Source organism: Muntiacus reevesi, chromosome 21, assembly GCF_963930625.1.
Source record: "Muntiacus reevesi chromosome 21, mMunRee1.1, whole genome shotgun sequence".
NCBI lineage: Eukaryota > Metazoa > Chordata > Mammalia > Artiodactyla > Cervidae > Muntiacus > Muntiacus reevesi.
The window spans coordinates 10718992-10736542 of NC_089269.1; the positions used below are offsets into that span (position 1 = coordinate 10718992).

Genomic DNA, 17551 nt, shown 5'->3' on the forward strand with positions numbered 1-17551 from the left:
TAGTCTCAGACAGCGTTCATTGGCTTTGGGGTCTTCTTATTACAGACCAATGAGAATAGATTTTGTTTAAATGGGCATATGTTAACTGTTCAATAATAACTTTTGTTGGCATCCCTTATTACACATTGATACCAAGTTGTTTATCTTGCTGTATAGTTTTGTGATTCCTTTTCAAATCTAAAATATATAATAATTTATCAGTTTATTCTATTGCTGCAAGAAAAATAAGAGCCTTAGACATTTCTAAAAATGTAGTAGGGAAGGGGGTCTTGGTCTTGTGTTTGTTTTATACGGCTAAATCATCAAATGTATTACTCGAGCAGACGCTCAAATGGATATAGCCAAATACTGCCTTAAAAAGGCCAAAGTGCTAAACTTATGTCTGGACTGAATTTTGCTCTGTGGGAAATCACTTTCTTCCCTCAGACTCCAAAACACCATTTGATAAACTGTCCCTGCTTTCCGTATAAAACAACAACAAAAAAGAAATCCTGACATCTTAAGTTATAGTACACCAGGCAAACAGATCAATATTCCAGACTGAGGAGTTTTTCAAGAATGAGTATTTCATAACCTGATGAAGATCCTCCATGTTGAAAAAATCAGCGATGGTGAAACGTGAAACTTCAGCATCAGAGTTTTTGTTTGGTCATATTTTATTTCTCGTATCTCTCATTGTCATCCGACTGAATTGAATTGGGTGTTAGAAGAACCTGTTTGGCTCCAACAGCAGGGAGACTCCTGATCTTTTTAGGGGAAAAGGAAGCATCTAACTCATTAGAGATGTTCTGCTGTATATTAACTATAGTCCGATACTGCAAGAGTAACATCTTTCCACAAGTGTGGGGTTTTTTCCCTTAAAGTTACCTATTTTGACTCATAATATGGAAAATTTTGTAAATGTTAGTTTTCTTAAAGAGATTGAAAAGTCGCTCAGTCGTGTCCGACTCTTTGTGACCCCACGGACTGGCTATACCCTACCAGGCTCCTCCATCCGTGGGATTTTCCAGGCAAGAATTCTGGAGTGGGTTGCCATTTTGGTTGGCCAAAATTAGCATGTATCTCAGTAAAAGCCCATTTGATGATCTTGGTTCTGCTTCCTTAGCCAGATTAGCAGGGAGAAGCCCTATTTTTTACCGTAATGCGTTTTAAGGAAACAGTGAAAGAGTGAAGGTCATTTAATTCGGACTTTTTAGTAGGTGGACTTGGATTTACAGACCTTGCTTTTTATTCCACTTTAAAAAAAGTGAGCCATGTAGTACACTGAAGGGCATCCAATTTCTAAGTGTTCATTGTGTTCTGCTTCTGAATCAGGCTGTTCCCAGGTTTCACGGTGCACCTATTAGCTCATGAGCAGAGGTAGAACACAGTTATGCCAGGGACATTTGAAACAGAGCTTATTTGTGAAAGGTTTGCGTCTGCATTCAGCTAACATTTACCTGGTGCCAGTGATGTGGTCAGCCCTGTGCCTCGCATTGTGCCCACACACAGGGGTGAACACCCGGCCTGCCTTTGAGGAGCTCCAGGCCAGCAGGGCAGATCGTTCCCGGCCGATGATTGCACACAGTGCCCAGAGTTCAGGTGGAAGTCTGCACCAGAGGCGGTGGGAGCCCAGAGCGGGTGGTGTGTCACAAAGCCTGGGGAAGCAGAGGAAAGGCAAACTTCCTGGAGGCGGTGACACGTGGACTGAGGCGTGATGAACAGGCAGGAGCCAGCCAGGTGACTGTGGGAAGAGAAAGGAAGGTCAGAGAGAAGAACGCGTGTCAGCTCAGGGGCCAGACATGGTGTGGCTGTGCGTGGCGAAAAGCAGGCTGTTTTCACCAGTGTGAGGGGCGAAACGTGGAGAGAAGTGGAAGCAACGAGAAGCAGAAGCCAAGTTAGGGAGGGCCTTCCATGCCAGATCTTGGCTCAGATGGTAAAGAATCTGCCTGGCATGTGAGAGACCCAGGTTCAATCCCTGGGTCTGGAAGATCCCCTGGAGAAGGGAGTGGCAGCCCACTCCAGTATTCTTGCCTGCAGAATCCTGTGGACAGAGGAGCCTGGCGGGCTACAGTCCATGGGATCGCAAAGAGCTGCACATGACTGATGACTCAGCACCCTCACTTTTCAATGCCAGATCGGGGAATGTGGTCAAGTGGTGGGGAGACCTTGAAGCATGGGAACTGGGGGGTACCTTGCTCTGATTTTCATCTTAGCTTGCCTTCTGACTTTTCTTTATTTAGAATAATCAGTCCTGATACTAACGCTACTTGTAATGAGTAGTTGGTAGGACACATCTAACTACAAAGAACTTTTTGTTCATTTCTTGCGTGAGTACCATTGTGGCATCTGATCGAATTGGTCAGATGGGGACATACGAGAGAAGTGCCTTAGGGCTGAGCTGGATTTCACTCTGGAATCACAGGACCTGTCAAGTCATGAGGTTCATGTCTAGTTTCCAGTTATAATTGTTGTGGGACTCATGCTGCTTGTTCTTGGAGTTTGCCTTGGACTCAGATGCCACCTCTCACCTTTATCCCACTGCTGTCACCTGTGTCCTGCTTGTCTCCTGTCCACCATCAATATGCCTTCTAAGGAGGACCCCTGCGACCTCCATGTGCCCAACTTAGGTAAAATACAGGCAGTCCTCAAAGTCACCACTGGTAGTGAGGCTGCAGCAGGCATAATAAAATTGCTTGTTGGGTCTTTTGTTACAAACTTTTTTCATATTTTCTTACGTGGTAAAGGCAAGGTTCCTTACCACTATATCTTTTCTGCCCCAATCATGACCCAAGATCGATGCAAATAAGAGACACCCTGTAAAATAAAGAGGAAGTATGTACGGGATGCAGTTAATAGGTGGTTTTTATTAGCTATAAAGAATGGCTTTAATCACATTTCATCCCTTGTGGAAAAATTTGAGTCAAAATATACAGTAAATTCCTCACATAGGCCAACTCTGAACGATAGCTGTTAAAATTCCTCCATGAGCTTCTGGAATTCCCTATTTGAAAAGCTGGAAGATAACAACTTCTGAGAGAATATCAATAGCTTTGTTCCCATTCTAGGAGACACATGTAAAGAACTGGTTTTTAGTCACCTTTTCCATCATTCGTCCTGACTAAATAACAGGAGCTTTAAAAACAGGTCATAATTACTGGCTAATCGTTAAACAGTGACATGGGTGGGTACAGGTTGGTGTTAGAACATCTAACCTGCATAATCAAGGCAGAGAAAAGAGATCTACAGAGGCTTTGGGGTTAAAAATTCTAAATGTTCACACACTACTCTAGAACCAAAAAGACAGCAGACGATGCTACCTTCTCCCGCCTGTGTTTAGTGATGTAGCCAGGCTGCTATTTACTCTGGAGAAGCTTGAAAACTAACCCACAGTAAGAGACTTCAGTCTAGGCACTAAAGTGGAATACAGGTAGCAATGTCTTGTAAATGGTAAATCTGATGGGATGGCCATCACGGCTGGATACACCAGCCGCTGTCCCGCCCCTGGCAGAGTTCGGCGGCTCAGCCGGCGTGCGGTGTTGCTGTCCCTGGACCGGAGGGCTGCCAGGGGCCCTGGGGAACCCGGCACAGCGCCCAAGCATCACAGTGAGGACAGGCCCAGCCTCGCTGGCGGCTGCTCGCAGCGGGGGTGACCAGTGTACGGAGGGCAGAGGCGCTGTTTGCGGGAAGCCAGGAGCGCAAAGTCAAGTGACAGGATCCATGAACAGAGATGAGCAGCGGGAGCATAACTCCAGCTCTTTCTCTGGAGGATCCCCCCCTTCCACCCTCCACCCCTAAAATACAAAGACAGTGTAGAGATGCTGGTGTCCGTTGAAACAGTACCCATCTGGCCCACTCTCCAATATTGATTTTCCCCATGAAGCTTCACTGTGTGCCTCTCGTTGAACTAAAAGAAAGGATTAAGAAGAGCCTTTCCTGTCTGTAGCCAACCACTTTGTTTGCAAAGACCACTATGGTTATGTTTAGTTCCATGAACAGAAGATATGATAAAGTATGTGACTTAAAAAATAAGTGTTGCACCACTGCTTAAATGGACAGAACTGCGGGCTAATTGACCTTAAAGTCTCTCCCAGATCTAAAATAACCTAATCTTAATGCTATCTGAAACCATCACAGAATAAAAGGGAAATAAAATGAACTGAAAATAAAACCAAAACCTGGGTCTGTCTTACAGTGAGCAGGTGTGCCCTGATAAACCATTTTTGCTTTGAATCTATGTCTGTGGTCTGCAATTTCTTTTCAGACAAGTTATTTTCAGCACACATTTTGGTAATTCATTGACAGGCCTGGCTCTTCCTGCTGAGCTAGTTGGGGAATGTGGATTTACACACAATCACTGTCCACTGACGGAGCCCTTGTATCCCACTCTTCTCTTCGTCTAAGCCCATGTCTCTCCCCACTTGGCTAAGAAACTGAAGAATTCTCTGTGTGTGCCAGACATACATGTGGTCCAGCAATTTCCTATGGAAAATGCATTCTGTCTGGTAATTAAGATAAATCAAGTTTACTTAACTGGCTTAAGCACTTCTACTGTCGTCTGTGGCTTGGGAGGATCCTGGAGAATAGTTCTTCCTCCAAGATTAAAACCTACCCAAGTTTCCTGTAGCTGACAGCAAAGATAGTTTGGGGCTGTTGTTTATGCTATATGACTTAAATCTTGGCATTAAAAATAAACTGGAATAGAGGCAGCAACTTCTTGTAAACTGTAAATCTGATAGAACAAAGCAGGCATGTGGAATGGCCATTATGACCTTATTCGTCAGGTTTTTGTGAAATTCTAGTCTCTGCAGTCTGTATTAACTTTTCAGTATCTCTTCTCATCGGCTTTATAGAAAGGAATAAAATAAGCTACCAGAGCATGAGGCGGGTTTTTTGGGTTTTTTTGTTTTTTTTTTTTTAGTTTTACTGTAGGTCTGAGCAGCCACAGAACAATGACTTCCTCATTAAAGAAAGAAGAAACTGAGTTGATTGCTCGGGTTTGCAACAGCAAAGAGCATGGAACTCCACTAGCCTATAAAGAGAGCAATTCTTCTTTTCACATCACTGGATTATTTTTATTACTTTGCACTTTCAAATTCCTTAGTATTTAGGGAGGGGGTGCAAGATACACTTAGCAACACTTCAGTATTAGAGAGCAACCCAGATCTGAAATGCGTGTATCCCCCTACAGAAATGCGAGATAAAAGGACTGTCCTCACGGACCTCCTGGGCAGCTGGTTAATGACCCCCGATCCCTGAGCCACTCTCTTCTGTCAGACCTCGGCTTATTTCGTCCTCGCAGCATCCCCGCAGCTCTGCCCTTTACTTCTCCACTGCATTCCCAGGCAGCAGCTGCCTGCATGTGGCAGGTATCCAGAAATCCTGTCCGCAGTCCTGCAGTCCTTGAAGAGCTGGCGGGTTTGCTCACCGGCTCCCCATTCCACGGCCCTTACTCTTTTTTTGCTACCACCCCCTTCCTTTCTTTCCCTCTGACTGAAACCCAACCCGAATGGGGCCCAGATATTTCAAAATGACACGAGGGGTCAAATCAGCTAACAAAACATTTCAAACCAGCAAAGAGCTACCGGGTGGCCTTTCTATATAAAAAGTGGTTGCTTGAGGTTTATGAGCTTTTGTTAAGTTTACCAAATAATGAAAATTATCATTCAGCTCTATGTTATGGGTAAAAATAGGGGGAAATCATTATAGAGATGAGCAGAGGAAGAGAAGCCAGAGAGATGACAGAAAGATGTGTCTGCCCTAACCGGACCTGGAGGTTAGCCTCAGGCTAGATCCTGAAGGGTGGCGCTTCCTCATCTCTGACAGTTTTGCCTGTAAACCACAGATGCCCTTCTTATCCCTTTTACAAACACAAGTTTGTGGACATAGTTCTGCCTTGAGAGTTCTATGGTAGGGTTTCTCAAATTCCCCAAGAATAGAAGCACCTTTTAAAAAAATTCTTTAGGGATATAAATATAATGTTAGAGAATATTTATAATGACTTACTATAGGCATGGTACCTTAAATTTACATGCATCATTTCATTTAAGCCTCTTAAGAATCTCACAGGTACTTTTATACACTTGGGAGGTTAATATTACTGTATTTAATAGTATCCTCACAAATTCCATTATGCTCATTTTTACATATGAGGCTCAGAGTGATTAAGTTACTTACCTTAAGGGTACACATTAGTGCAGCTGTGAACCCAAGTCCTTCTGGCCCCTGACCTCATGACCTTCACTGCAGCGCCATGCTGCCTTCTGATGGGCAACTGGGAAGATGGTTTTTGTTTGAATCCATCACCGTCTGGGGAAGATCAGACATGGCTTCTGCCAGGGCTGTTCATTTGGCTTGTCCTCCGTGAGGCCCCAAAGCTTGACTGCAGCTGCACCTAGACCGTACTCCACTTAGATACTCATTTTGATGAAGCAGGTCTTAGAAATACCTTTCAAGTTTGATTTTCACTTTTGTCAGAAGCAGATGGACTTGGTTTTAAAACTCAAATACAACAAAGCAGTTCATTCCTATTCCTAAGTTCTATTTGCCAGAAGCAACCATTTTCAATAATTTTGTTCATTTTCCAACTTTTTCAAGGTATTATAATTGATCAAATTGTAAGACATTTAAAGTATACAACATGCTGATTTGATATACATATACATTATGAAAGGAGTCCCCTGAATTAGTTAATAGATCTATTGCCTCATATATTTACTATTTTTTATAGCTGGTAAGAACATTTAAATTATAATCTGTGGGCAAACTTCAGTTATATAATACAGTATTTCAGCCATCATTATACTTTTGATCCTCAGATCCTATTCATCTCACAGCTGGTTCGAACCCTTTTACCAACATCTATTTCCCCAAACTCTGCAGTCACTTTTCTACTGTTTCTATAAGTCTCTAACTTTTTTTTTTAAAGATCCACATATAAGTGATACCATGCATGATTTGTCTCTCACATGGCTCATTTCATATAACATAATGCCCTCAGGTTCATTCATGTTGTCGCAAATGACAGGATTTACTTATTTTTAAAAGCTGAATGATATTCCATTGTGTGCGTGTATGTGTGTGTATACACGTACATACATGCAGGTCACCCTGAACAACATGAGTTTGAACTGCGAAAGTCCACTTAGAGGTGGATTTTTTCCAACAAATACAGTACTTGCATTTTCACTTTACAAATCTTTAAAGTTTGTTTGATTAGAGGTCACAGTAGGTGGAAACAAAAGAACTAGGGTTTGAGTCCCGACTCTATGCAAACCGTTTTTCTGCCCTTGGGTGAATCATTTATCAATTCCTTCATTTTTGAGGCAGAGATACCAATAACTCAGATTTTTACCTGACCGGGGGCTTGGCACCTGTAATCCCTACACTGTTCAAGGGTTAGCTGTGTACCTCACAATTTCTCTATCCGTTCTTCTATCAATGGACACTTGTTTCGGCACCTTGGCTAGAATGAACAATGCTACTGTTAACATGGGAGTACAGATATATTTTTAAGATAATGATTTCATTTCCTTGGATATACACTCAGTGGTGGGATTACTGGATCATTCAGTTCAGTTCAGATCACTCTCAGTCGTGTCCGACTCTTTTGCATGATGTACTCTGCATATAAGTTAAATAAGCAGGGTGACAATATACAGCCTTAACACGCTCCTTTCCCAATTTGGAGCCAGTCTGTTGTTCCATGTCTGGTTCTAACTGTTGCTTCTTGACCTGCATACAGGTTTCTCAGGAGGCAGGTAACATGGTCTGGTATTTTCATCACTTGAAGAATTTTCTACAGTTTGTTGTGATCTACAGAGTCAAAGGCTTTTGAGTAATCAATAAAGCAGAGGTAGATGTTTTTCTGGAACTCTTGCTTTTTCAATGATTCAACGGATATTGGCAACTTGATCTCTGGTTCCTCTGCCTTTTCTAAATTCATCTTGAACATCTGGAAATTCTCGGTTCATGTGCTTTTGAAGCCTAGCTTGGAGAATTTTGAGCATTACTTTGCTATTGTGTGAGATGAGTGCAACTGTGGGTATTTTGAACATTCTTTGGCATTGCCTTTCTTCAGGATTAGAATGAAAATTGGCCTTTTCCAGTCCTGTGGCCACTGCTGAGTTTTCCAAATTTGCTGGCATATTGAGTGCAGCACTTCAACACCGTAATTTTTAGGATTTGAAATAGCTCAACTGAAATTCTATTATCTCCACTAGTTTTGTTTGTAGTGATGCTTCCTAAGGCCCACTTGACTTCACATTCCAGGATGTATGGCTCTAGGTGAGTGGTTATCTGAGTCATGAAGATCTTTCTTTGTATAGTTCTTCTGTGTATTCTTGCCACCTCTTCTTAATATCTTCTGCTTCTTTTAGGTCCATACCATTTCTGTCCTTTACTAAGCCCATCTTTGCATGAAATGTTCCCTTGGTATTTCTAATTTTCTTGAAGTGATCTGTAGTCTTTCCCATTCTACTGTTTTCCTCTATTTCTTTGCATTGATCACTGAAGAAGGCTTTCTTATCTCTCCTTGCTATTCTTTGGAATTCTGCATTCAAATAGGCATATCTTTCCCTTTCTCTTTTGCCTTCCGCTTCTCTTCTTTTCACAGCTATTGGTAAGGCCTCTTCAGACAACCATCTTGCCTTTTTGCATTTCTTTTTCTTGGGGATGATCTTGATCACTGCCTCCTGTACAATGTCACAAGCCTCTGTCCATAGTTCTCCAGGCACTCTATCAGATCTAATCCCTTGAATCTATTACTCACTTCCACTGTATAATTGTAAGGGATTTGATTTAGGTCATACCTGAATGGTCTAGCAGTTTTCCCTACTTTCTTCCATTTAAGTCTGAACTTTGCAATAAGGAGTTCATGATCCGTGCCACAGTCAGCTCCTGGTCTTGTTTTTGCTCACTGTACAGAACTTCTCCATCTTTGGCTGCAAAGAATATAATTTTTATCTCTTGAGGAACCTCCATACTGTTCTCCAGAGTGACTGTACCGGTTTACATTCCCATCAGTAGTGCACAAGGGTTCCCTTTACTCCATATCCTCACCAGCTTTTGCTATCTCTTGTCTTTTAGATAATAGACATCCTAACAGGTAGCATCTCACTGGGGTTTTGATTTGCTTTTCTCCAATGATTAGTGATGTCTTCAGCATTATTTCATGTGCCTATTGGCTATTTGTATATCTTCTTTTGAAAGGGGTCTTTTCATGTCCTTTGCACATTTTTCCGTTGGGTCATTGACTTTTTTGCTGTTGAGTTGTGTGAGTTTCTTATGTATTTTGGATATTAACCACTTACCAGATGTATGATTTGCATATATTTTCTCCCATTCCATAGGTTGCCTTTTCATTTGTTGATGGTTCCCTTTGTTGTACAGATTTTCAGTTTGATGTAGTCTCACTTGTTTGTTTTTGCTTTTGTTGCTTTTGCTTTTGGGGTCAGATCCAAAAATTACCACCAAGACTAATATAAAGGAGCTTGTTGTTGCTCTCAATCACCTAGCTGTGCTTGATTCTTTGCAACCCCATGGACTGCAGCACGCCAGGCCTCCCTGCCCCTCACCATCTCCCAAAGTTTGCCCAAGTTCATGTTCATTGCATCAGTGATGCCGTCCAGACTCTCACCCTCTGATGCCCTCTTCTCCTTCTGCCTTCGATCTTTCCCAGCATCAGGGACTTTTCCAATGAGTCATGGGTACACATTAGATGACTAAAATACTAGAGCTTCAGCTTCAGCATCAGTCCTTCCAGTGAATATTCAGGATTGATCTCCCTTAAGATTGACTGATTTGATCTCCTTGATGTCCAAGGGTCTTTTAGGAGTCTTCTCCAGCACCACAGTTCAAAGGTATTAATTCTTTGATGTTCTGCCTTCTTTATGGTCCAGCTCTCATAACCATAAGTGACCACTCGGAAGACCATAGCCTTGACCATACAGACCTTTGTCAGCAGAGTAATGTCTCTGTTTTTCAACACACTGTCTAGGTTTGCCATCATTTTCCTGCCAAGAAGCAATTGTCTTCTAATTTCATGGCTGCAGTCACCATCCGCAGTGATTTTGGAGCCCAAGAAGAGGAAATCTGTTACTTCTTCCACCTTTTCCCCTTCTATTTGCCATGCAGTAATGGGGCCAGATGCCACGATCTTAGATTTTTAATATTTAGTCTTGAGTCAACTCTTTCACCCTCCTCCTTCACCCTCATTGAGGCGCTTTAGTTCCTCTTCGCTTTCTGCCATTAGAGTGGTATCATCTGCATATCTGAGGTGGTGGTTGTTTCTCCCGCCTATCTTGATTCCAACTTTTGTCACTCATCCAGCCTGGCATCTCTCACAATGTGCTCAGCGTATAGGTTAAACAAGCGGAGTGACAGCAGACAGCCCTGTTGTACTCCTCTCTCGATCTTGAACCAATCAGTTGTTCCACACAGGGTTCTAACTGTTGCTTCTTGACCTGCAAACAGGTTTCTCAGGAGACAGGTTAGATGGTCTGGTATTCCCATCTCTCTAAGAGCTTTCCACAGTTACGATCCACACGGTCAAACGCTTTAGCCTAGTTGAAGAAACAGAGATAGATGGTTTTTTCCTGAAATGTCCTTGCTTTCTCTCTAATCCAGCAAATGTTGGCAATGTGATCTTTAGTTCCTCTTCTTTGTCTATACCCAGCTTGGACATCTGGAAGTTTTTGGTTTGCATAATGCTGAAGCCTAGCATGCAAGATTTTAAGCATGACCTTACCAGCATGGGAGATGAGTGCAACTGTCCGATCTCTTGACTGATTGCTCTAGCCAGGACTTCCAGTGCTATGATTCTATGGTATTACCCTTCTTGGAAACTGGGATGAGGATTAACCTTTTCCAGTCCTGTGGTCACTGCTGGGTCTTTCAGATCTGTTTACATAATGAATGCAAAACCTTGATGGCATCCTCCTTTAGGGATTTGACTAGTTTTGACGAGTTTTATGATTTCAGATTTTGTGTTCAAGTCTTTAAACCATTTTGACCTGAGTTGTATGTATGGTATAAAATAAGGGATGTGGAATAGCTTTCATTTTATTGGTATCTTCTTCAATATCTTTCACCAGTGTCTTAAAGTTTTCAGTGTACAGATCTTTCATCTCCTTAAATAAAATTATTCCTAAATATTTTATTGTTTTTGAGGCTATGGTAAATTTTGAGGCTAAATTGTTTGTAAATTGTTTCCTTAATTTCTCTCTCTGATAATTTTTGGTATATAGACAATCCAACAGATCTCTACATATTAATACAGGATCCTACAACTTTACCAAATGTATTAGTTCTAGCAGCTTTTTGGTTGAGTGTTTAGGGTTTTCTACATATAATATCATGTCATCATCTGCAAATAGAAAAAAAATTTACTTCTTCCTTTCCAATTTGGGTGTTTTTTATTTCCTTCTCTTGACTGATTGCTCTAGCCAGGACTTCCAGTGCTATGTTGAATAAAAGTGGTGAGAATAGGGATTCTTGTCTTGTTCCTGAGAGAGGAAAAGCTTGCAGCATTTCATCATTAAGTATGAAGTTAGCTATGGGCTTATCATACAAGCCTTTATTATCTTGAGGTATTTTCCCTGTATACCAAGTTTGTTGAGAGTTTTTATCAAGAAAAAATGTTGAATTTTGTCAAATGCTTTTTCTGCATCTATTGAGGTCATATAAATCATAGTTTTTTTATCCCTCTTTTTGTTAACATGGTATATCACATTGATTTGTGAATGTTGAACCATCTTTGCATTCTTGGAATGAATCCCACTAGATCATGTTTATGATCATTCTAATGTATTGATGAACTTGGGTTTGCTAATATTTTGTTGAGGATTTTTGCATCTATATTTCATCAAGAATATTGGATTATAATTTTCTTTTCTTGTAATGTCCTTATCTGGCAGGGTAATGCTGGCCTCATAAAATGAATTTGGGAGTTTCCCTCTCCCCTTCACTTTATTGGAAAAGTTTGAGAAAGGCTGGTGTTAATTATTGAATCCACCAGTAAAAACATCTGGTCCCGGGCTCTTGTTTCTTAGGAAGTTTTTGGTCACTGACTCAATCTCCTTCCTAGTAATTAGTCTACTCAAATGATCTATTCTTTCCTGCTTTAGTCTTGATAGGTTTTATGTTTCTAAGAATTTATATATTTCCTCTAGGTTATTCAATCTGTTGGTGTATAATTGTTCATAATTATTCATTGATCTCCTACAATCCCTTGTATTTCTGTAGCGCCAGTTTTAATGTCTCCTCTTTCATATCTGATTTCCTGATTTTACTTGAGCTCTCCCTTTTTTCTGTTACTCCAGCTAAAGGTTTGTCAGTTCTCTGTATCTTCTGGAAAAGCCAGCCCTTAGTTTTCTGGTCTTCTGTACTGGTTTTCCGATCCCTATTTCTTTTACGTCTGCTCTGCTGTTTGTTATCTCCTTCCTTCAACTGACTTTGGGCTTAGCTTGTTCTCTTTCTTGTTCCTTGAGGTGTAAAGTTAGGTTGTTTGAGATCTTTTTTTCTTAATATAGGTATTTGTTAAATTTATTTTCTATAAATTTCCCCCATAGAATTGCCTTTTTTTCCCCCATAGAATTGCTTTTGAGGCACTCCATAAATTTTGTTATGTTGTCTTTCCATTTTCCTTTGGCTCAAGATGTATGTTGATTGCTCTCGATTTTTTCCTTTGACTCATTGGTTTTTCATTCATATGTTTGTTGTTTAATCTCCATATATCTGTGAATTTTCCAATTCCTTCTTTTAAATCAAATTCTATTTACCATTCTGGTTAGAAAATATACTGTATATGATACTAATTTTCTTAAATTTATTAATACTTATCTTGCATCCTGACATTTGACCTATCTTGAAGTATTAAAGTGTTTGGTCCGTTTACATTTACGGTAATTATTGTTAGAAATGGACATACCATTGCTATTTTGTTTTGTAATTCTTTTGTTCCTTTTTCCATCTCTCCTTCTCTTCCTTGTGATCTGATGACTTTCTGTAGGGCTATGCTGTGACTCTGTTCTTTTTGTATATATATCTATTACTGGTTATTACTTTGTAGTTACCATGAGATTCACATAAAATATAAGTCTATTTTACATAAAGTCTATTTAAGTTAATGACAACTTCAAACACACACCAGCTCTATTTTTTTATACTCTTCCCTCCACATTTTGTTTTTATGTCATAATTTACATTTTTACACTGTATATACATAAATAAGTTATTGCAATTATAGTTATTGTAGCATTTTTGTTTGTTTTTTAACTCTCACATTAGAGTTATAAGTGATTTACCCTCCACAATTCTAGCATTAGACTACTCTAAGTGTAACTGCATATTTACTTTTAGCATTGAGTTTTATACTTTTATGTTTCCCTGTTACTAATTAGCATCCTTCTATTTCTATTTGAAGAAATCTCTTTAACATTCTTGTAAGGCTGATGTAGTGGTGATGAACTGATTTGGCCTTTGTTTGTCTGGGAAACTCTATTTTCCCTTCAATTCTGAAGACCAACTTCACTGATTTTCTTTTAAATTAAGCACTTTTGTCTGTATCATGCTGCTCTCTTCTGGCCTGAAAGTTTTTGCTGAAAAATCTGCTGATATTGTTATGGGACCTCCATTGTACATAACAAGTTGCTTTTCCCCTGCTGCTTTTAAGATTCTTTCCTTATTTTTAACTTTTGAAAATTTAATCATCATTAATGCAGGTCTGTTAATGTTGGGATGGAGCTCTTTGGATTCCATTGGAACTCTCTAGCTTTCCTGGGTCTGAATGTTTCTTTACCCTGGTTAGGGAAGTTTTCAGCTGTTACTTCTTTGAATAAGCTTTCTGCCCCTTTTCTTTTTCCCTCTCCCCACTCCCCTCTGGGACTCATATAATGCATATACTGGTCCATTTGGTGATGTCTCATGCATCCCTTAAGGTCTCTTTTTAGGTGCTCCTCTGATTGGATGAATTTCACAGTCCCATCTTCACATCCACTCACCCTTTCTTCCCCACGATCCACTCTGTTGTTGAACTCCTCTGATGAAGTTTTCAGGTCAAGTGTTACACTCTTAACTTTGTGTTTTCCGGTTCGGCACTTTTAAATATTTTCTGTTACTTTGTTCTCCTGACCTTGGTAGGCGTATTAATGACTATTACTTTGAACTCTTTATGAAGTGTTTGCTTTCTAGACATTAGATAAAACAGCCACCTCTCCCAGTCATGATAGAATGGTCTCAGGTAGGAAATAAACTTTTTGAATCAGCCCAACCTGAGCTCCTACTTGTATCTCAAACCTCTGAGATTGTCCAAGCAACTTTATCTTTAGTGGCTCATAGTATTTGGGGGTGTGCCAAAACTCATCAGTGTCCCAAAGGGGAGAATCACAGTCAGCATCTAGATGCAGGCTGATTATGAGCCAAACAGTAGGTAGCAGGTGGGAAATTAAGTAGTTAAGCCCCTTCTAGGGAAACGCTAGGAGATGGCTGTGTTTTGCCTGCTGAACCCAGGATACAGTTGGGGCGCGGCGTGGGGTGGGGTAGGAGAGTGCGCTCTGTGTACATTAAAAACCGGTTCTTTATTTGCTAGCCCTGTGTATTTATGAACACAAACTGCCTCTCGGAGCAGGCAACATGGAGACCTATCCCTTGGGCAGTAGCTGTGATAGCTGAGACTCAGACATTTGTACAAGTCCCTTCCAGGGAACTGCTAGTGATTTATTTTTATTGTTGGAGCAGGCTGGAGGGAGAAGGCAGGGAAGGTGTCTGCCAACTCCCCTTTCTCTGGAGAGGATCACAGCCAGTCTCTAAATATGTGCTAAAACTAGAAGCCTCACCCTCAGGTGTCAGCTTTTAAAGTATGCAGTTAAACTTCTTTCAGGGAAAAACTGGAAGATGGGCGTTTTTGCCTGCTCCCTCTGTGCTGAGCCCTGGGGGAGTAGCTAGTTCAAAATTGCTTCTTTGCCACAGTCCTGTGGGACTCATGAATGCAAGGCCCCATTGGCTATCAGAGTCAAGTGATCCAAGGATTCATCCCTTTGGATGGAAGCTATAAACTTCGGGCACAAACATGTTACAACCTCCTTCCAGGGAGATATCAGCAAGTTCCCAATGGCTTCCCTGGTCTCCAGGGAAGATCATAGCCCTCCGATACTTGCTAAATTAAAATCCTGACCCTCAGGCATTGTCTTTTAACACTGGCAGAAAAACAGGTGATTTTGCCCTTTTGCTCTCCACTAAGGGCATAGCCATCGTGACTGCTCGTGCACTTGTAAGAACAGCTTATTTGCTATATCAGTATGGTTTTCATAAACACCAGCCCTGCTGGCTTTCAGAGCCAGGTGCTTGGGGGACCCATCCCTCAGGTGAGAGTCTTAAAAGTCGAGATGTTAGATGTGGGTTCTAAACCCTTTGCTCCTCAGGAAGAAGTTGGGAGTCCCCTCTTGATTACATGGTGCTGTGTCGGGGGTGGGATTTATGGCAAGTGTGTCCAGCCCTTGCCACCCACCTTGACACGGGTATTCTCTCACTTCTCCAGTGCGGAGCAGATGCTCAGCTACTTTCTGGATCTCTTTCAGAGGGAACTGCTCTGTGAGCAGATGTACACTCAATGTGTCCGTGGGAGGAGGAGAGCTCGGGGCCTCCTATTACATCTTAGCACACCCTCTCTCATTTTCAATTATTTTAGGTGTTTCTTCTGTTAATTAAATCCGTTCTGTCTAGATTATTTCTCCAAACGGTCAAATATTCGAGGCACCTATTTGCTCCATGTGTTTCTTCATAGTACCATCTCCTGGGACCCCTCACCATCATCTTTTGTCTCTCTCCTATGTTGAGGATAATTCCTATATCCATGGCTTCCCTGTCTACTCCCTTGCTTCCCGGCATTTCTTGAGAAACACACCTTCAAGAGAGGTTATAGAAGACATTTTGGGGTCTGATGTGCCTGAAAATGTCCGTGCTTTACTCTGATACTGTTTAGCTAAACAGAGATTGTAGGATAACATGAACCCTTGGAAAGTATTGTTCCATTGTTTTTTAACTTCTGGAGTTGCTGTCACATGTCATTCTGATTCTGGATTCTTTGAATGTGACCAATTTTCTTTTCAGAAACATTTAAGATCTAGTCTTTATCCTAGTACTCTAAAATTTTGCAATTTCTATGCATTAGTCTTTTTTTTCTTATTGCTTGGCAAGTATTAGGCCTTTTAAACCTAGAAACCCATGTCTTTCAGTTCTGGGAAGTTACTTAAAACCTTGTACGGTAATTTCCTACCTTCCTTTTCCCCGCCTCTCTCTTCTAGAATCTACTAGTTTTATATTCCCTGAAATAATCTGCTCGCTCCCATATTTTCTCACATTTTTCATCTTTTTTCCCTAATATTTGTTTCTTATCTTCCAAATATTCTATTTGAAATTTTGTTCTGTACTTTCTATTTCAAATAACTTTCTTCTCCATGCATTTTTGCATAGCTAAAATGCTATGCTTATTTCCTATGTGCAATCAATATTTTCTCTGACATTACTTTTTAAAAAATTTTTTATTGAAGGATAATTGCTTATAGAATTCTGTTTTCTGTCAAACCTCAACGTGAATCACCCATAGGTGTACATATATCCCCCCCCATTTGATCCTCCCTCCCATCTCCAGCCCCATCCCACCCCCTAGGTTGATACACAGCCCCTATTCGAGTTTCCTGAGCCAAACAGCAAATTCCCCTTGGCTCTCTATTCTACACATGGTGATGTCAGTCTCCATGTTACTCTTTCCTCACAGCTCACCCTCTCCCCATGTCCATAAGTCCATTCTCTCTGTAAGACATTACTCTTATACCTAGTCATAAATCTTATGACAACAGGTGCTTCTTGGGAAAAATTGTGCCTTTTAAAATATACTGTTTTTATATTTCGTTTAATCAGCCAAAAACATGTGCCTTTTAGTTCCCATGCTAGCTATTAAACTCAGTTTAAAATGATTTCTTCAAAACTTGTCAAGTGTCATAAAATTGTGGCCAAACCCCCCCCCCCCCAAAAGTAGCTTATCAATATTTGCGGCCATACTACAAATATGGCTGAAGTGTAAATAACTGTGAAATAAAAAAGGCACTGAAATAATTCCATCAGACTTGGCCAAAGCAGAGGTTTGTGGCCATGGCCTAGTGTGGAATGCACTGCCCACTTGAATCAAAGTCCAGATGCCTGTGGTTTCTTTTTCCCACTTTCAGTTCTCCCTAGTGTGATGATATTTTTCTTTCTTTTTTATAAATTCATGAGGCCTCTGACTTAATCTGTGGAAAATATTGTATGCCAAAGCACCTGATGTATGTGCAATTTATTTAAGTGAGTGAGATGGGTGGCTTTATATCCGCAGTCTTATGCAAAGGATAATGGCACTTTCTGCCAGCTGATTAGTTTACAAAAATTCTTTCATGTGCAGTCTCTCACTGTAAAAACTCTGCATATTTTAACCCCTGTATCACAAAGTTTGGAAGTTTAGAAAAGCAAAGACAGTAAGAGTGTAATGGTTAAGAGCCTGACTGTTCTTAACTGATAAATAGGGTTAATACTTATTTCT

General features: G+C 40.7%; 1 protein-coding gene across 1 annotated transcript in view; it reads left to right on the forward strand.

The window, feature by feature from the left end:
* The window catches only part of ABI3BP (ABI family member 3 binding protein), a 265954-nt gene that overhangs the window by 242029 nt on the left and 6374 nt on the right, over window positions 1-17551 (forward strand). The window lies entirely within an intron of this gene.